Here is a 21234-nt window from a genome sequence, read left to right as displayed (position 1 = left end):
TACTGGGCAGGTATAAAAGATGTAGAAGATTAAAAAAGAAACTTCCTCAGCTCTTCTCAAGGTGGTAGTAGGACTATTCTGGACAGGGAGAAAAGGATCAGTCAACATTGACATCACGTTTCATTTTTTCAGTTATTAGCTTAAATATTTTTTTTTTAATATCCATCAACTGCAAAACAATGATAGTCAATACAGATAATTATTTGGGTTCTGACAACATCAAAATTATCTCTGCCTCTACTAAAAGACTTGATATAGAACATACACTTACTCATCATCTTCTATGTTAACCCCATTTAGTGGTTGTTTCCTATCCAAAATGAAGTCATGCTAGTCAAAACTCGTATTGCATACGCTGCAAGCTTTTTTCATCAGAACTGTTTTAATCATTAAAGATCCCACACCACCTAAGCACAGTCTGGACCGGCTCCAATGGAAGGATTGTTTTCTGTTGGGTATAAAACATGAACTTACCCAGTCATATAATTGTCTGATGGACTCCTCCCAATCTTTTGGGAAGGTAACATGTTTACTACTAATCACAAAGGGACACTGTCTGCTTTCACTGACATTCATTCAGTCCTAACAAGGCTGAGGAGACCTGTAGAGTCTCGTCAGGAGACTAAGGGAGAAGGACACTAGGATCTGATCCTCCAAATATGGGAGAAATACAGAGATCGTATTAAGTAAATACATGCTTTTCTAAATGCTTTACACAAGTAAAGCACAAAGAAGTTGAGCAGCTGGAGCAATAGTCTGAAAACTAAAGACAAAAAAATCGCATCCCAGTTCTGCAACAGACATTGTGTAAATTGAGATTTACTCTGTGAACATGTATAACTCGGTTTCCCTAAAAACAATGTGAAAAGTGATGAGATATTGTGTACTTGCTTCACAGAGGAGCTGTATACATTTGGATATCAGGGTCCCCAAAACTGTAACCAGATCTGCAACATCCAGCTGATTTCAATGGAAATTTTGGCAAGGATCTTCCACCATAAATGCTATAGGTACAATGACTACTTACAAAATTAGTGAAAGTTTGTTAAGTACTTAAGAGTTTCTGAAATTACAAGTGCTATATAAATGCAAACAATTACTGCTATGGCATGTCCATCCTGAGAGAATACAGTGACATTTCTGGAGCTGTTCTGCGAGCTGAGGTGAATAATAGACATTTCATAATTTACCATAAAATACTCATTTATCTTCAAAGACCAGCAACAAGAAAATGAAATGCTAAAAAACAAAAAAAAAAAAACAAAAAAAAAAAAAAAAAAAACAAAAAAAAAAAAAAAAAAAAAAAAAACAAAAAACAAGAGAGAGAGAGAAAAAAAAAGTACACCATATTTTCCTACAAACTGGAGAAAACTCTTGGAAACCAGAACAGCTCCAATCAAATCAGCTAGAAACTAGAGGTGGCAGCCAAGGAGCAGGATTTGATGAAGCAGCCAGTGCTGGTAACAAGGCAGTAGGCAGGACCAGCATTTAAAAGAATTGTATCAATATTGACCAGGGAGGTATAGCTGCATCTGCTGCTGCAGTCCCTCGGGGAACCGTGAAGTGGTTTGGCATTAGCGGTATCCTCAGCAAAACACCATAGAGAATCTGACTGATGCTGACTTGTCTTCAAGGAAGGCATGATCTCCTGCCCTGAGCTGGGATAGCCCAGCACATACAAAAGCAAGGGCTTGTTTCTTGTGAGTCCACTGCTCTTCTCCTTCACCTTCCAGTTCAGACCTGACACAAAAGCTACACCTCCCCAGGCAGAGTTCCCTGCCAAGGCAGGAGGCTAACTGTGGGTCAGAGAGCAGAGAGCCCATCTCACCAAGGCAAGGCAAGTTATTTGGTTTTGTGACAGGAAACTGGTGTTGTCTAGCACTGGGTAGAATTAAACTTTACAAATCCCAAGCTTGGGAGATCTCTGACCAGTTACCAAGTTGCTTGCTTATTTTTGTGAGTAGTCTTCCTGGCTGTAGCTAAATAAAAGGCTATCCCCAAAAACACTTTCCTCTACAAGCACTGAAACTAGCTATGGTGGGTTGACCTTGGCTGGACACCTGGTGCCCACCAAAGCTGCTCTGTCACTCCCCTCCTCAAACTGAACGGGCAAGAGAGAATATAACAGAAAGCTCATGGGTCAAGATAAGGACAGGGAGATCACTCATTGATAACTTTCACAGGCAAAACAGATTCAACTTGGGGAAATTAGTCTTATTTATTACCATCCAAATCAGAGTAGGATAACGAGAAATAAAACCAAAACCTAAAAACACCTTCCCCCCAACCCTCCCTTCTTCCCAGGCTTAACTTCATTCCTGATTCCCCTGTCTCCTCCTCATCCCATCAGCACAGGGGAATGGGGAACCGGGGATGTGGTCAGTTCATCAAATGCTGTCTCTGCCGCTCCTTCCTCCTCAGGCAGAGGGCTCCTCACACCCTGCCCCTGCTCCAGCGTGGGGTCCCTCCCGTGGAAGACAGCTCTCCATGAATTGCTCCAATGTGAGTCCTTCCCACGGGCTACAGTTCTTCATGAACTGCTCCAGCGTGGGTCCCTCCCATGGGGTGCAACCCTCCAGGAGCAGGCTGCTCCAGGGTGCGTTCCCTGTGGGGTCACAAGTCCTGACAGCAAACCTGCTCCAGCATGGGCTCCTCTCTCTACAGGTCCACAAGTCCTGCCAGGAGCCTGCTCCAGCATGGGCTTCCCATGGGTCACCGCTTCCTTCGTGCATCCACCTGCTCCAGCATGGAGTCCTCCATGGGCTAGAGGTGGATATCTGCTCCACCGTTAACCTCCATGGGCTGCAGGGGCACAGCCTGCCTCACCGTGGTCTTCACCACAGGCCGCCAGGAGATCTCTGCTCTGGGGCCTGGAGCACCGCCTGCCCCTCCTTCCTCACTGACCTGGGTGTCTGCAGAGTTATTGCTCTCACATAGCCTCACTCCTCTCTTCTGCTGCAATCTGTTGCACAGTTTTTTCCCCCCTTCTTAAATCAGCTATCCCAGAGGTGCTACCACCGTCGCTGATGGGCTCAGCCTTGGCCAGCAGTGGGTCTGTCTTGGAGCTGGCTGGCGTTGGCTTCATTAGACATGGGGAAGCTTCTAGTAGGTTCTCACAGAGGCTACCCTTGTAGCCCCTCTGCTACCAAAACCTTGTCACACAAAGCCAATGCACTATCTGTGCCAACTGCCTGTTAACCTGCTCACAGAGCAGATTTCATAGTCATTTTCTTTCTGTGGGAGCCTTTGGTGGCAGGGGGGCATTCAGTTACCTCAGAGATCTCCTGAAAGCCTGTGAAAACTATGCTCTGGAGGGGACAGGTGACAACCCATTTCTCCCCCTTGGATTGTCCTTACTTATAACCTACTCCCCCAAACACACACACACCTACACAGCTCCCAGCCATCAACTGATCTGGGAACCAAGTCTTGGTCCTAAACATCACAATGATGACCAGACCAGCCTCTCTGTGCTGCATACTGAATTTTGCCCCACGAGCTCCCAAGACAACTGCTGCCCTCTTGGACAAGGCAGATGACCGTGCTCCAGCAGCAGCAAAGCAGGGAGCCAGGTGTTGCCAGCTGCAGGAATGCTACGGCCACAGCCCCAGAGGAGATGTGCTGCGTGTTGACTGCCTTCAGAAAACTCTGCAAAACCTCCTTCTGTCATACTGCCTTCCCAGCAGTAACAAGGATGACATTCACCCTCTGGGATCCCACTGGTATTAACAGCAGAAAAAAACACTCACTGAAGCAAATGAATACCCAGAAAAATAAACAGATCTCCCAAAGTACTGTACCAGAGACCCAAACACTGCTCGAGCCTGAGGCCGAGATTTTGAACATTTAGAAAGTCCAGAGGCTTTGTGAAGTCCAGTTGGTGTTTTATACCAGATACTGGAGTCTCTATTTAAATTTATTCATATACTGCAATAACAAGTTTCACAGATGCTGAAAGGCACACAGCGCTTTAAATATTATGGACTGTGAGAGCAAGTAACTGTGGTACCAGGTAGCAGAGTTTATACTCACTGCATGAAAGGTGTGAATAGAGCCACTCTGAAAACCAGTGGTTACTTTTCCCTCCTCTAGCACCCAGCACACTGTCAGTGTAAGGCTAAATCCCAAGGTTTTTCACTGAATATTTATTCTGTAAGAGTGCCTGAGAATCATAGGTGAATGATAACCACAGCTTCTGTGGTTATTAGCATAATACAGTGATGGGATTCTTGCATTAGGAAAGGGGGTGGACGGGTGGGGAGGGGAATTTGGCATTCCTCTCCAAGCTTATTTTAAGACACCATTTTCCATCTGGGATCATTTTCATCAGCATGCCTTCTCCCTCCTTTTTCCCATTAAAAGGAACTGGGAATGAACAAGAAATTTGTTTAATCATCTTCTGTGAGATCAGCTGAATTCTAATGCTGTTTGATTACAGCTAGTCACAAAAATGTCAAGTGCATTTCCATTTAGAGTGCTTGCTTAAACAGCCGTGCAAATGGGGACCACCCAAAAATCAGCATACATCATGAGAGATTTGAGCTTCCTTATGGTGTATACTTGTTTCAATCCACTCTCTTCCTTTTTAAAATTGTGCATTTTCACAGCACATCATTTCCCTAAATGAGCATGATACATCACTGCTGCAGATTGACTCATGAGGCCCATTAATAAAGGCCAGGGTTTCTCAGCAGCTTTTCTCATTGGGAAGGTGTTATCTTACCATCTAAATTTGTAATGAATATGACACTCTTAGCCTGTGCCCACCCCACTGTTCCAGCTCCCCTTGTCAATTTGGTTGGAGGTTTTCATTGCACAGGCTGTGGCATCATGTTAGAGAATAAATAATGTATTATTTCTTTCCCTAAGTAAGTAGCTATTCGTTTCAAATGCAGCAAAAATGCTTAAAGTGAAATGGTTACCCTTGTCATATGGGATTCACCTCTTATAAAACACCTCTGCCCTGAGTTTCAAACTTATTATATAATTCCTAGTTTTACACTTCTGTTTGATGCACTATCAGTATTAGACAAGAAATACTAATATTCAGATAGCCTCTGATACTAGGCTTATAGTTTTCCCACATACTTTTGCTTTCCAAAACGAGTAGGACTGATCAGAAAACTGGACTGGAGACTATAACAAGATATGCAAGGAAAAAACCTGAAATCTCAGTTTGAAGAAATGTTGTCTATAAAAATGCTTGGCGGTATCAATTTTTCAGTTTTCCAAGAACAACAAAAGAATAAGGGGGTTATGATGAAATACTGATGAAAAGAAAAAAGTTTTGTTTAAAAATGTAGGGAGTGTAGTATATTATACAGAACAGCATATTTTCTGACACAGTCTGGAAGAGTAATATGTTAGATGTAAATTATCTGATTGGGACTGGGAATTTCAGAAGTCCCTGTAGGGATCAAAAAATCATACAGATATTCACTGAGAACTGGACACTTGATTCCCTGATTGTTTAAATTGGATTATTAAATGATATCTTGAAATGATCAGGTAAATGTTTTGGTTCCCACAACAAAAGATTTTGCAGATTACACAAAAATTATTAGCTTTCATGATCTTCTTTAATTACTAGCTTTTGTAGTCTTCTTTCTTCTTTCATTTCAGGTCTGTGTATTATTGAGAATGGTATATAAGAAATTATCCATGCTTTGGAGGCTTAGAAAAGGTTTCTACTCAAAGCTTCACTAAAATTTGGGGGTGTAGAATTGTACAACACGCTGTACTGTACTCTCAGCCAGCTGAAAACTGTTGTGGTATTTCTCATGATGGTACTTCCACTTCCTCTTCTGGTCAAAATTAGGAAGTGCACAAATATATTCCCATCCTTTGAATTTTAACACAGCACTTTTGAATCCTCAAACATTTCAACAGTCTAGAGCTGTGTTCATTCACCATAGGTCCGGCTCTTCAGCACACCTGTGCAAACTAATTGTTGTTAGCATATGGAATATATACCAACTGTTGGATTTTTACAAAATACTTTTTCCAGCACATAGTAGTATCCCTCCAAGGAATTCACTGTGCAAATATAAAAGTGGAAAGACATTTGGAAACATCACCTCCCTATTCATTTGATTAATTTTAAAGAGCTGCATCTCAAACCTAAGCTGAACAGGCTTAGGCTCCTGTTAGGGCCTGATGAATTTTTAGCAGTTCTAGCTGGTTTAAATGCAGTGACTGTATTTATTACTGAGAGGTATTATAAAACAGACAATGAAGAGCTGTTTGTTCAGAAGCAAGATTTTTATAAAAAACAAAACTCTAAAAGAACAAGAGAATAAAAGCCAAGCGTACCAAGAGACCCCTTAAAGGTATACAACATTGTTACAATGGGAGTAACAAAACATTGGGTTCTCTTTTGTATATTAATTCCACAGAATCAATTAAAACAGAAAATTCAGAATAAGATTGCCCAGATACTTTGGAAAAGAAAAAAAAACCAAAAGCCTAAGATTTACCTAGTTAATTGGACACATTCTTTCTAGATCTAGATAAGATTCTCTAGCCTTACTCTCACAATTCCCTGTAGTCTGCTAAAGTTTCAGATCTAGCCTTGTCTGATGGAATTCAAATTAATAACAGTGTCTTTAAGACACAAGAGGTTTGAGCAACTTTGCAAAAGGCCAGTCTAATAAATGGAAGGTGCACTAGGTCAGTCAGACCTGCAAACTGCATTACTGTGCATACCTGCAGGCTATATTGGACCCAGGAGAGGAGTAACCAGATAATTAGATAGACTGACATTTTACTGCGGGTTGAAGTAATTAGGGATCAGGCAAAACAGAAGAATGACTTTCTAAAGCTTACACGGTTGCATATATTGCCTAGAGTTTAAAGAGAAGAATAGCATAAAGGAGAAAACGTCTCACCCTCTGATGTATCAGATACAAGATTGCCAGATACAGACAGAACCAAGCTGTTTCATTTCAGCTCTGAAATTCTTGAAATTTGTAAGGGCCAGAGCTGGTGTCCTGGTTTGAACCTGCATACAGAAGAGTAGCAAAAAAAAAAAAAAATGTTCACAACAACCACCAAAAAAAAGACTTTAATGCATTTTTGTATATTTAATACGTAGTAATGCTACATGGTAGCTTCCAGAGCTGTAAGACAAGAACACACCTGGCCGCAGCCATCACTCTTTGTTTGCTTCACAAGTTATTCTATACACTCTGTCCACACAGAAGGCAGCAAATAGGACAAAATCCCAATCTGATGTTCATAATTATGCCTCTTAGCCCTTTTCCATAATGTTTTATAACCATACATCAGCCACAAGTGGTAAGCATATTTCCCATCTGCTGGGGCTACATGTGCTGCGATCAGTACCGGCAAAGAGAGACAGAGAGACACTGATACTCTGTCCAACTGGATTAAAATCTGGAAAGCCATGTTATCCAAGGGATGCATTGATTCTGAGGATTTCAGCAATATTTCATGCTGCAGAGCCACTGTCATGAGCTGAACCGTGGTGCGTTGGCACCAAACCTGAAACTTTTCTCTTCAACTTTAATCGAACATCCAATAGTTTAAAAAAAAAAAAAAAAAGCCAACAAAATGGAGGAAAGCAGGCTTTATAATAAAAGATGATTACTTGTTTAGTAAGTACTGACACCCCATAGAAATTGTGCATGCTAAACAGCACTCCACTTACCTCCTCACAAAACCCTCTTTATGGAACCAGGATAAAATACGGTTGCCCCAGGACATGGCACATTTTTATAAGGCCACTCTCTTCATTAGAGAGGCTGAGGTATGGGTAACAATTTTTCTCCTGGTTAAATTGCTGCTGAGAATTGATCAGACTCAGCATGGATGGATGGACATGGAGTTTTTGTCCTCTTAGCAGTTGTATTTGCTTCATTTTACTTAAACTCCTTAGGGACAAGCTACTGTCCTGTGATCCTGACCAAAATACTGGGTTAGACTGTATCACAAGTACTCCAAAGGGGCAGCATGTTTCCTGTAACTTCTCTGGGCTTTTGGCTGTGGAAAGAGGCTGAGAGCCCACCTCCATAGGAAGGACACCTGCCTGGAAGGAGAAAGCAAGAGCAAGACCCCCTGTCATGTGATCAGTTACCCTCGATTTGTAATGCAGAGATCTATAATAAGAGCCATCTGTCTTGCACAAAGCCTCCCTACAATGAACACTTTTACCCAGGGCCCCCAAACCACAAAACCAACTGAGACTTATCCTGAGGCAGTCTGCAGATGAGAAGAAAAGATTTGGATTAAAAGAGACACTTCCCAGGGATGCCTGCTGAATGGTTTTAGGAAACCAGCCAAGGCACTGAAGCCATTACTCACCAAAGACAAAAATCAACCCAGCTGACAATTATTTTCAAGAACCAAGGTTTACTGCCCAAGCTATGTTGATTCCTCTTCTGCATCAGTCACCCCCTCATTTCACTCATGCTGTCATATTCTGCAGCAATGAGAGGAATCCCTTCATGGCAGTAAGCATCAGCCAATCATGCTTTCACATATGTATCTATGATAGCAAAATTTCACAGTTCCTGAGATCCTACACTTAAACCACAATAATTACAAGGAATAAGAACAGCACTTTGCTTTTTCCATAGGGGCTTTTTGAAGTAGCCTTATATGAAAAGGTCATTCATAAGTCTGGTCAGTGCTATGTGTTTTCCTCTGAAGTAAATGCAATGTCTTAAAACGGATTAGATCAGATGCAGGAAAGAAAAGCAGCTTTTTTACTCCAGCTGAATGATCAAAATTTACACTAGCTCAGGGTTCTATCCATTAATCCTGCAAAGTTCATTAAGCTCTTGTGAGATAATAAAAGTTATTACATAAACTTGATAGAAAAAGGAAAAGAACGGAGTATTACACAAATTTTATGGCATTACATAATCTTTAACAGAGGACTTGATAGTTTTTGTTACTTTTTGGTTACGAATGAAACTCAGATCTGGCAGGATCACACAATCACATGGGACATGCTGTTCATGTCACATGCCATATTGCAGTGCCTCTTACCATCCACTTAGCCAGCACAGCATGTAATGTTGCCCTCAGTGCACTGAGGGGATGGCTATTTGTGGGGAGCTCCTCAGCAGACTTCCATGGTCAGCAGCAGCCTTGGAAGAAACTGCAGATAAAATCCCTACAATGCCACTGGGATGGTACTGCACAGGTTATCTGTCTTTGGTCTGTGTGTGCATGCCTGTGTGTACCAACCTTCTGAATGACTTCTGTGAGCAAGCTGTACTAAGAGGCAGCACAGGCTGGAGCCTGGCAGTGGTCCCACAAGCAAGAACGCAGCTGCTTATGGTTCCTGAACTGGAAAACTTGTTTCCTGTTGTTTCCAGAACAGTAGGATAAGCCTCCAAAAAGCAGTGAAGGAGTTATAGTTTTCTGCAGCTGGTGCTATCGCTAGTTATGCTCTCTAATAACAAAGATGTCAAGGTTTAGGCTTATGCTTCGTTCAGCAGCAATGTCTGTGACAGCAGTAACGAGAGGCAGCAGGGAATAATGAACAAGTAGCAGGGAAATGCCTAGAGGGCAGATTTCAAGGTGGCAATGGCAGGGGTCACTTTGATAAATCTGTTTGGTAAGGAAGATGATGAATATATGTGTGCCACGGGGTCTTAAGAGACCAGAAGACTGCCATGTTCATGAGCCTACGTATTCCTGGAAAGAGGGCAAACCTATGACAGGGGGTGGCTGGCCCAGTCTCTGGTGCTAAGGGGCAAGAAACCATGGCAGAGTGAAATAAAAGGATACAGAGGGTAGGACGTTGTGATTCCGATGCATGTCACACACTGTCAGTAAAAGCATTTCTTCACAGCAGCCAAGCAAAGCTGTGCCAAGGGTGTCCTGATGCCATTACTGAATGAGATGCACTCGAAGCACAGGCAGGAAGAGCAATCTGTGCAAGGCTGGCTGGGAGGCTTGCCAAGCTGGTAAATGACAGGGGATTGCTATTTTTATCTCTCCAGCTACAGTACAGTATTCCAGGTCCTAATGCATAAGATGAGAACCTGTGAGTGATTGAGGATATCTTGAGGTTGGAGTTAGGGGGAAGAAAGGAGTGAGGGAATGAGAGCCACCTGGAAGTACTCAATGGCATGAATTCAAGATAAAAACTGACCAGCTCAAAATTTTTTAACATTTCAAAAGGCTGGAGATACAGTGCAAAAGCATGACCGGCATGACCCGTTTTACTCTTCAGCAGTTTGATGAGAAAAGACCACTCAAGCAACTTAAAAGTACTCAGAGCCCCCAAAGCAGGCTTCCTTATTTGACAGCCTAGTTATTTTCTGAATTATGGGCATCTTCTTCAGCACTAGCTGTAACAGTCTTGTGCTGTTCAGCTACTGGGTACCCAGGGTTTGTTAAGATCTGCTGTACAACCCACCCTCACTGTAAGAAGTTGTTGAGCTGTTCCTATTACACTAATGGGCAGGTAAGAGAGCATGTGTTGGTTGCAAGAGTAACTCAAGAGAAAATTACCAATGTGAAAAAAATAAAACCCTAAGGAAAAAGAAAAGAAGGAAATTCAGAAGGCAGCAATTCAACATGTGAGAGGATCAGCCATTACATTTCCCATGCTGTCAACGTTTTAATCTGCGCTGTGGATCAGGATCCATTATGCTTATTATTGTGGGAATTTATATGGAACAAAACCATCATCTTCACTCCACATGTTCTACAACTCAGCTACAGTCTATGTGGGAAAGACAAACAAAACCAATCACTTCTATATTTCTAGTTTACTTGTAAGGTCTATGAATACAGATCTATCCTTCTATGACACCTAGGTGTCCCCAGGAACTGACACAAAATTGACACACAGGGACTAAGAGGGAAAAAAAAAACACCATAGCTGATTGTGAATTCTTGCAATTCCCAAAGAATAGCTGATCATTGACATTTGGCTTAAGGGTATTCTGTGATTTTCACAAAATATTATTACACCATGTTTTATCAAATTCATGTGTTCAGAATACCATAAACTCAAGAAAACATAAATATAGTGTGACCTTTTATTTCCAAGGCACAGATGATAGTGATTCAGTTTTGTCATAGTCTGCCTGTAAGTCACAGATAATTATATACTATATTTGTAGGGAAACTAGTCCATAAATCTTTAAATATAGTACTTTAACCAAGTTTCAAGGAATGAACAGCTGGATAGAATTGAAATGATATATAATGTGGGAGCATAAAAATTGAAGCCTTCCACTTACCTAGTAAATTTTCTCGATTTTATATTTATGTTCTCATCTATAACTTTTATGAGATATATATATATATATATATATAATTTACTTTGGTACTAAGTTTCTTTCTTCTTAACTACAACTATATACAGAGGACACCAGCATCTATGAGTATGGCAAATCTGGACAAGTCTAAATTGATTTGTAGATACAAAAGACACAGCGATTTTCTTAAGCACTTTATAAAAAGCAAAGGGAGCACTTTAGGGTTTATGTTCTCAAACTCTGGCACTTCACAGACTGTAAGGTCATGCAGGCCTGACGGTCTTCCTTCAGTAACAGCCTTGGAAGTTCAGCTGGGCTGGAGAATTTGTCCACCAGCCCAGCTCTGACTCCAGTCACCCGAGCATGACTGAACTATATCTCAGAAGGCATTTGGGAAAGATTCATCTCAGCCAAATTTAGACACTTGGAGAGGCACGCCTGAGGCGTGACTGGTCTCATTCAAGGATAATCTGTCAGATGAAACACTGGCTCTGTCCTCCCCCTTGACTATACAGGCAGTCTAGGCAATTAAATCAAGTGACCATGTGTTTGTTATTTAGACATGTAAAGGGATGTGAGGCACACTGCACCTTGAGCCTTCACCTGAAAGCCCAAGGACAGAGAATGTCTTGTTTATGCAATCAGTAGACCACCGCTTTAGCAGTTTGTGCTGCGCTCACTGCAGTAGGTGCTACCTTTCAATCAGACTAGCTTGCCTGTAATTTCCAGTTTATTATGATTTTTCTCTGGCAAATGGAAGATGCCTCTAATACCAATAGTTTTCACAATGAAAATGCTTTTACATCTGTCAATCTTACCATCACTATCTTCTACTCGGTCTCACTCAATTTAAATGTTGATTTCATATTTACCTATGCAGATGAAGTTTCCTTAGAAAAACATCAACTATGGACTGATATGCTCTGAAGTGTAGTTATCCCACTGAAAAGTTGGCAGCTGGCCTTTTTTCTCCCACTGTAAGATATTTCTAATGCTTACTAAATACAGGAGGGCTATCTCACCTTCTGCAACAGAAATGTATGACTATGATGCAATAAGGGAAAAGCTACATTACAAGCAAATTAGCTTTGAAACAGTAACAAAAATTCATTGTAGATGTCAAACAGTGCTTATGTTTAACTGTAAATTGGTACATTACATACTTTCTCCAGTTTAATGATCAAGGAAAAAAAAAAAGAAAAGCTAGATTTTGAAAAGGTGGATTTTGCAGGGAGATGTCCTGTTGCCCTCTGTAATTACGTTAGTGTGTAACATAAACAGTCATATTTTCTGCTTAGAGCTTAATGTCATTTTTTGGGTAAAATATACACTTTACTGGGGAAAGCAAAGTGAAAGGAGATATACTCCTCCCAAACTAATATTTAAAATATAAAAATATATTCAAATATAAAATATAAAATATAAAAATGGCTATGACAAGCACCTTCTTCGTGGAAGTTTAATATCTAGGGATAGTATAGAGCACAGCATGAGAAAATAATACCAGCCTCCACCTAAAACACTAGTGGTTCTATCTGATAAAATATTTAATTTGAAAAAAAAAATTTAAATGTCTTGAAAAATAAACAAATCAATGATTTCATCATTCATGAGAATTCCAGAGCAAATCTCATTATGCTGAAAGGGAAAGAACCCATTGATTTCAGCAGACTTTGGATTAGGCAATAAAATAAGAAAGACAAAACAGTGGAGAAAGAAATCTGCTAACCATATGTTCAATTCAGCTATGAAAAAGAGTTGCTAAAAATATTGTGAAACAGCCTACTACCTGAGAAAATCTGACAGAATTGAAAGATTTGACTTATTTAGGCAAGGCATATAAAATCTGTTTAGACTTCAACACCTGAACTGAAAGCAATTTACAAACTTTTACAGAGGTCACTTATCAGTACTAATTGTACCACATAAAAGTTTCTATTTAAAAGATTACCTATTTATTATGTTTTTATCTTGCTCCCAATGGATCTAAAACCACTGCCTACAACACAAAAAAATCTGCTATCAAGGCTTAGATGTTCACAATAGTTGTCTGTCTCTATATTGAACCAACCATTGCACCAATTGATGTGACCAACCTCTTCGAACCAGTTCAGACTTGGATCTAAGCTTAACAGTTAATTTTTCTTTCTTTCTCTTTCTACCATATGACAAAGAAAACATTGTTTGTGGCAGCTCATGAGTATGAAAAAATTTGAATCTTATCTCTCATTTTTGCAAAACAGACAAACATAGCATTAGTTAACTAATAAATAAAAATTAGCTTTCTTCTAAAGTCTCTCTAGAAATTAACTTTGAAAAGGAAAATATTTTTGAGAGATTAGAGATGTGAATTTTGCTTCAATTTTAAGACACAATAACATTATTGAATTCATACTTCATTCTGTTTCTGTGTAAAAGAACCCTGCAGTTCTAGAAAGTGCTGAGAAGGGTTTCAGAAGGAAAGTAAGAGGCAAATTACCTCTATGTAGTTGTTTAGATCCAGGCTATGTACATCTACCTGCATCTTATCTTGAGAAATGACAATGCCATGAAATGGGTTTGATATTTCTTCTTAACCAGACAGACACATCTATAACTTCAGGCAGGTATCATCTCATCCACCAATTTCCTCAGTGTTTTTGCAATTGAGGGAAGGTTTTAAATAACAGTGTTCCCTGATTCAGCGAGACTTTTGTAAAGATTCATTGGCAAGGAGGACTCATAGCCAAATTAGATTGTTTTGACTGAGAAAACAGTCATCTCATAATCTTGAATCCTCTGGAATTGAGTTCGCTTTTTTTTTACACTCATAGAAAACAAAATCCAAAATTTTGAGCTGAGGGCATGACATAGCAATTGAAAACATAAAGCTGTGGAATATGTTGTGAAAACGTCCTTCAAATTTTCACCCACCTTGTTTGGTTGATGATATGCCTTATCAAAGAGAAGTGTTCTTTCATACTTGTCAGAATACTTCTTGCTAAGCTCTGCTCTCCAAGAGGACTGCTTCATGACAGCTCAGCTGTAGCTTTTCAAGCCATCACTTTCACAGGCCAGTTAGGAATCCCTTCTCGTACTCAGTCACCAAAAAGATTTAGCATAGAATTCTCAGAGTGGTTCAGAAACTCAAAAGAAAGAAAATATTTTATGAAAGTACCTGTAGCTGTATAATGTTTTTTCAGATTGGTTTCTGCTTCTTTCCAGTCTTCCCAGTCTCACCATTCAGCTCTTCTTTCCAAGAAATCTGCCCACAGTTTATTCCTAGTGTCTGAGGGTTTTAAGTTCAATTAAGGAACTGAATTACATGTTACAATTATTATTGAACAAAATCAGAGCTTTGGTAATATCTCATGTCCAGTTCTTTAAAATTAAGGAAAATAGTTGACAGTTAGATGTGTGTGTCTAAATTTAGTAATCCTTTCATTCTGTTAATATGAACAGATACTACCTGAAGGCCAAGAATGTTGCCTGTTTTAATAAATTCACTTTAGGTCAGGAAACAATATTCTTTGAATTTAAAACATTTTGGCATTTAGATTAGAGATATGTGTTGAGATAATAAATAATAAATAAACTGCATAAAGCTTCTTCTTATGCTATTTTTTTCAACCACTTTTAACGAACAATGAGTGGGAAAAGGATAGAAGAAAGGGAATAAAATGAAACAGATGGAAGACACTTTACTAGAATGTCCCCAGTATAGACCTGCAGCAGATAATTTAGTTAAGGCACACTTGCATGGTTTGCTTACTGAGCAGAACAAACAATCAGATAAGCTGGCTGGAGCATATACACAGGCTTTCACTGAAACAAAATAAAAAATCCCAGTTCCACAGTGTGCTGAGCACTGACCCTAAGACATGGAACAAACAGAAAGTATGATTTATTACAGCATTTATATTACAGAGAATAGTATATAAAGGTGCAGCAGTGGAAAAATGCTTTTTGATCATCTTGTAGTTCATCCTTTTCTCTCTTCCATCATTGAAAAAGAAATAAAAGTGTGCCATTGACCTACAGGTTCCGGGTTTCCAGTAGCACAGCATAAGCTGTAAAACATGCTCTATTCTGCTGGTTCTGTTTGTATGCACACCCAAGTTAATCAGAGTATCTGTTTTCACATTCAATAGGCTAAACCAGCAGAAAAGGAAAAGCAGTAACTGGCAGGCAACTGGCCCAAATGGATCACATGCATTTTTTAATGGATATGCTGAATGCCCTCTTTAAAAATGACATAATAGCCCAGAAAGATGAATTATGTATGAATGGAATTCTGTGATGTCTGTTTCTGAGAAACTACATATACACTTTTTTTTAACTGGCATGCATGTGTATACCAGGTATCTGAAGGCAAGGTAATTTCTTTTCTTGAAGTGGAATACGTGCAGTACAGGGGTATAACATGAGTCATTACACCATGTATTCTCTCTCATCTATACATGCACACAGGCATCTGTATATCTATACCATGTATTTTCTAGTCATGGAGCCTTCCAAAGCTTTAGGATTTCTACAGCTGCTACAGAATCACTCAGCCGTTCTGGAAGTGATTTTGGGTTTTTTTTTCCTTTGAAAGACCACATAGCTCTTCTTAGTTAGTACTGATCAGAGGATCTACCCATATCCTTTCTTGCCAACATGAAACACTAGTCACTGAGACATGCAGCATACCAGGCTAAAATACAATGGCAATTAACAGTGCTTTCAATAACCCGAGTCACTGTATCTGCATTAGGACAAAACTATTTCCATGTTAAAATCATGCACTTTTGGAATATGCTTGATAGATATCAAGCCCTTCTGCAATATACTTGATAGATGTAGGTGTTATATTTAGTCTAACAAATGAATAGTATCTACCACAGGCTAGCAGTTACATCAGTTCAAAATCTCTAGCTGATCCTGCCTTTACAGGTGTACTCAGCAATTGCACATTCATCTTCACCTTTTAGACAATGTTCCTTCCACAGTCACAGTATTTTTGTACAACAGAACTGATATTATTTCTTATGATTAAAGAAACACAGAACCTAAATAATCCACATAATATGAATCATCTCCTATGAATTTTCCTTTTATCTTCCATTATTAGAACTACCCAATATAAAATTCTCAGAAATGCAAGCAAACAGAGCTATCTCTAGCTAAAATCTTCCCTTGCCAAACAAAATTCTGGCCAGGTTTCAACTATTCTCCAAAGTAATTTATGACTTACATTTATTTTATGTATTTTGTCTAGGATGGAAGGCCAAACAATGACTGTTAAATACATTCCAGAAGCTAATATTAAGCTTACAAAAAGTTATTCTTCGATGAATAGTTATAAAAGGTGCAAATAGCAAAGGCCAAAAGAAAATCTAAACACACTCTCTCTTAAATGTCAAGTTTTCCTTTATTACACGTCTCATAGTATAAAATTATCACTTTATCAATCCTAGTCCTACCTCCTCTTCCCTCACCTTCCCTCATCTCACTCCATGCAACTTAAAAAATGTCGGTATTAGAAGGGATCAGAGGGCTTCTTAGAAGGGCACTCACAGATGGTGTTTATGAAAGACAGTCAGACATGCTACGTGCTCACACACGCACATGTATATAAAGTTAAGATACTTCTTACCAGTAGCTGATATAGAGAGAAAATATTTGGAGAGTTTAGCCAGTGCAATTCAATCAATTCATGCATTCTGCAAAACCATTGCTCAGAAAGGTTTTCAAGGAAAACACCAAGCCAGGTTAGATGTGGTTCTATTCAGTCTTCAAAATCACAGCACGTTTTATTTTCTTCTGCAAAACTAAGCATGTGTGAGTGGGTACACGCATATCTACCAACATCTTTGCCCTGCCTTCACTACCTGCCAGACACCAGACCTCTGACAAACTCCACTGCCTTTTTCAGCCTATCTGACCTTATCACTGGCCACCATGAGCTGCCCCTTGGCTGTTTTTTGCCCAGTTTACCAGTTTAAAGTCTTTGCCATCACATTCCTGCCCCCAAACTCCATTTCAAGATGCATTTCCCAACTCATCTTTCAGCACTCATCCCAACTCCTACAAAAGTACCAGTACTCATATTCCTAAGGGTTTTTTTTGTCTTTTATCACATAGTAAATATTTGATGAGCAACACAAAGACTTTCTGAAGTGTCCATTCCCACTGAGTTTCCAGTGAAAAGCAGTACAGAATCAACTTCATAAGGGGAATTAATGCTGTGAGCACATTGAAAAACCTACAACTGGTGTTCTAGGCATTTCCTTTGGCAACTCTGATTTTTTTTGTGGAAACAAGTCATGTATTTCCCAATAGGCAAAATTCAAAAAGAAGGTCTTTTGCACATTTTGGTTATTTTAGATGCCCCAGCACCTTTGTCTACCACTAATTCTTTTACAACTTTGAACATTCACTTCTCATTGGTTCAAAAAATATTTCTTGCACTATCAAGTATTTTGTTTTGTATCACATAGGACTGGTTTATTTCTTTTTTCCCCATAACTTTAATCCTGGCCAATACTGACCTACTCTGGACAATCATCTCATTGTCTCTCTCACCAGACACCGCCTTTTACTATTCTACTTATTAACAATAGTTGCTGATTAGGTTACTATCCAGCAATACCATCAAAGGGTTTGTGCTCAGTAACCTACATGTGGATCATTGATACTCCTGTGTAAGCAGTTGTACAGATTCTGCTGACTAAGCCAGCTTGAGTACTTCTGAAAGGCACTGCTATGTGGGGAGGAATATTTATCTATCAAGGGGAAGGACCGATCTGAACAGCTATTACAACAGGGAAAACTTTCTATGAACATACATGGCAGCTGGTGGCATTTCTAGTGCATCTAGGGTACCGAGATCTCCTTTCTAGGAAAAAAACATCACTGCAGTTACTATTATTAAGCCCTGACAAAAAGCTGCAATAAATTGTCTTTTCACATTCTTAGTTGGTGTGACATTGATGACTACTGCTTGATTATATATGTAAATAAAGTAGTGGCCATCACCTCTCTATGATTATGTTGCTCTGAGTTAATGATGAAGTGAGACATGGGGAGGATATGGGACATGTCAGTGTTAATGAAGATTTATTCAGTAGTGACATTTGATCAAACCTACTTGGCGAAGTCTTAGGTTTCATTAGTTAAAGACATAAAGCAGTCTGTCTGATTAGAGGGAGAAAAAGCAGTGGGAAGCTCACATAAATTACTACAGCTCAATTAGGTGCAGACAGTTTAGTGAGTGTTTATTACCAGTAGAGAGGAAGATTTTCCAATTAGATTAAAAGGTTTTGAAAACAACTCTTATAGTGCATGGTGATTTAGACCCATTGCTGGAATAATACATTGTGAGAAGCTGCATTGATTAAAAGTAAGCTGGTAAGTTATCTGCATTGCTTCATTGTTTATCAATGGAGCCCCTGCTGCCTAGGTACAATTTACCTCACAAGATCAATGTCTGGACTTGGCTAATTTTCTCCTTGCCCTGAAGATTCATATGGATGTAAAGGGCATATGCATCATGGCTGAAAATACCAATGAGATATATTCAAGATAATCATCAAAGAAGTGAAGTTATATCAATCACCAGAAGTGTACCCTGGCCATGCTTGTATCCCTGCTGAAAAGCTGATTTTAAAGAAAAGACATTTTAATCAGAAAGGAACTTGATTCTGGTGAGGTTCCACAGGCTCATTGTGAAAACTGAAAAGGCATTAAAACAAGAGTGAAAGTATATAGAATGCTCAGGCAGTGGTCAGCCAGTGTTTCTGACAACTGATTGAAGGTACTCGGTGTACAGTGCAAGCCCGTGATTCATGAATCCCAGCGTCCGGCAGCGCAGAATGTGACTTCCAGCAGCGCTGAGCTAGCTGGAGTCCAGGTCTGCTTTGCCAAAGGCTGCAAAAGGTAGGGGGTCATTGTCCACGGCTTTGAATGAATGTTTGTTTCCCATGCAGAATGGCATGGGGAAGGCGGGGGGAAGAGGAGCAAAGGAAAAGAAAATTAATGATATTTAAATTCCTTATACTCCAACTGTGCCCTTCAGATCACATGAAGGCCTGCAGCTGCTTCTAATCCCTCTCTCCCAGAATTGTTTATTGTGAAGACTGGAGGAACTGAGACCAACAAGTGGAAAAATAAATAAAATAATTCTAATTTTACATGTTTAGTTTAATAATGACAGAGTTCCACACTGAAGCCTTTCTTTTACTTTTCGTGTAAATAGGACTCAAAAAAATAGAAATGTTACAATATTGAACTCTCATACCTTTACTTCTTTTCCTTGCAACACTTGCACATGCAGCATTTCTCCTCTGTTAATGCAGGTCCCCAAAGTCTAAGTTAAAATCAATGCTGTCAGAGATGCTGACGCTGTTCTGACTGATTGCCGTGAAAGCAGAATTGTGCCCTTCCTTTTGGCTCTAACAATCAGTCCTTTGGCCTTCAGAAAAGTGTATGTGCATAGGGTTGGCAAGGGGGAAGGAGGTATGGCATAGCATCTTCCACAGAAAAATGAAAACTGGGTATGCAGGGGTTGTTGTCCTTCGTTGCACTAACACTCAGAAAAGTACTTTCTCCCCCAAACAGGTTTCCTCACATTTACAGACAGGATGGGTAGTTCTCCTGTATAAACATTTTGACATGTACAACAGCATTGTTTAAAAGCACATGTGTAAGCACAGACTGTTGCACAAACAACACACAACATTTGCTGCTTTTAAAAATATGGTTCTTTGAAGCTACAGCAGTGTGGCACTTACTCATCTGAATAATCCCATTGTTCTACAGGCATGTGCTCACTGCATGCTTCTAAATTACACATTTGAGCCCTAAAAGTCTTTGTTCTTACTTCATAATGAGCAGAGTTCATGTAGTCCATATTCAAAGTGCTTTGTCCTCTACAGTTAAGCCACAAAGCTTTCCATGGGGCTTCTCTGCATTTCACAAGACATCACTGCCCTAACCATAACTACACTTCAACAAAACAACCAGCAACTATTTTTCAACAAAATAGGCACATTCAAACCCCTCCAGGCACCCCAAATATTATCTCTTTACCATATTCAATAACTACTCATGAATAAAACACTGATATTCTTTGTAATGTAAACATCCTTTTGGTTAGCAAAACTGGGCTTTTGGTTTGTTCTCTTTATAATTGGAAGGGCTTGTCATTTAAGGGAACAATTAACATTTGTTACAAGCAACTTGACTGTGAATGAGTCCTGCTATTACACTAAATACATTTAATTATGGTTTATTGGCACATAGCAACAACCTTTCCTAACATCGTAAGCCGACATCCATATCCATTTTAACTTCATTAAATTCATTATAACAACACTTTGCTGGGGGGGGGGGGGAGGGGGAAGAAAAATGGGCAAAACTCAAAATTCCATAATTAACTGTTCAAAATTAAGGTCTTAAGGTAAGTGTGCAGCACATTTCCTAGTATTAAACTGCTACTTTTACTAATTGGAGAAAAATTTGGAAAAGATGTAGATATATGAAGAAGACTCAGGCTTTTGGTATTAGCTATGCGGTTGAAACATTCTTGAACATGGCTTGGGACAAAGGCATCAGCATCCTGCATTGCTCAGTTTATTGATATTTCATCTGTAGGATTTCCTGCATTGTCTTGACTGTTCTGTTCCAAATTAAAAAAAAAAAATCTTGGAAGAAAAAAAAACCACTTTTATTAGGGTCTACATATACAGCACCTTAGCAACTGCCTTTGCCCTCACAACCGGTGACATGGCATTTCATTAAAATTCTTTAAAATACAGTGGTAAAGAATGTTAAATATAGGAGAGAAGGATTTGAATTATTAATCCCCAATAAACCTAGATCCTCCTAAAACTATATCTAAGCCACTTCAAACTAAAAATAAAATCCCTGAACTCAATTTTGTGTGAAATGTAGTGTGACACATTATTTTGTTTAAAATTTGCCAGCGTTGTGGTTTGACATCATTCATACAAAGCATTTAATGGGGACA

This window comes from Falco punctatus (assembly GCF_963210335.1).
Source record: "Falco punctatus genome assembly, chromosome: 1".
NCBI lineage: Eukaryota > Metazoa > Chordata > Aves > Falconiformes > Falconidae > Falco > Falco punctatus.
Note: the sequence above shows the minus strand (reverse complement) of the source record.